An 881-nucleotide genomic window follows, 5' to 3' on the forward strand; every position below is an offset into this window, starting at 1 on the left:
TCATAAACACTGTGTTTGGACAGATCCTCATTTCCAATGCTGTAATACAAATAGTTCCACCTGAGAATTTGTCAGTGTTGCTACACATTGAAAATGTGAAGAATTATGGCACTAAGGTGTGAGTCAGATGTGCCTCTTTCGGATTAATACAAATTTCAATCGGACCTTCACTTATTTTAGTCCGGTCAGCACTTACCTCCTCCTTGGTCAACAAATCCAATGAAGAAATAAACATTCTACYAAAAGGGTATACTTCATAGCTCACAAGAAACCAACAACACACACCACAGATCATTTTCAACTGCATTAAAACTTTATAGAAACAGAATTMTTTGGAACATGCTGAGGATAAATTAACATTTGCCTAACTAGAATAACAWGTGGATTAATATTAATCTCTAGTTGATACTGAGGGACATATTCTATCATCACTCTAGCGTACTAGATACTCGGGATTCTCCCAAGGGGTTGAAGCAGTCCGTCTTCAGGAAGAGAACACTCTTCGAGAAGCTACACACCCCAGGGATGAAAGTACTTTGACAGCTTGTGGCTCCTGTTGGATCTCATAGGAAAAGTCTGTTCCAACAGTACTTCCGACAGTAGCTGCTGCTGCTGCTTATGCACAACAGCCTGGAATCGGTGGGGCCTAATCATTTCTGTCACCTGCCCTTTGTGGTTTGGGGTTGAAAGGGCATTGGAGGTACTAGGATGGCAGGCAGAGCAGGACGCCTGGGATGATGCTTGGCTGATCCTCTCTGGTCCATGGTAGGCCATGAGGTCTCAATAGGCTCCCGATTGGCGCAGCAGGTCTAAGGCACTTGGTCCATAGGGCGGCGCACAATTGGCCCAGTGCCGTTCCGGGTTAGGGTTTGGCGGGGTAG

The sequence above is a fragment of the Salvelinus sp. IW2-2015 genome, unplaced genomic scaffold (assembly GCF_002910315.2).
Source record: "Salvelinus sp. IW2-2015 unplaced genomic scaffold, ASM291031v2 Un_scaffold2829, whole genome shotgun sequence".
In the NCBI taxonomy this organism is placed as follows: Eukaryota; Metazoa; Chordata; class Actinopteri; order Salmoniformes; family Salmonidae; genus Salvelinus; species Salvelinus sp. IW2-2015.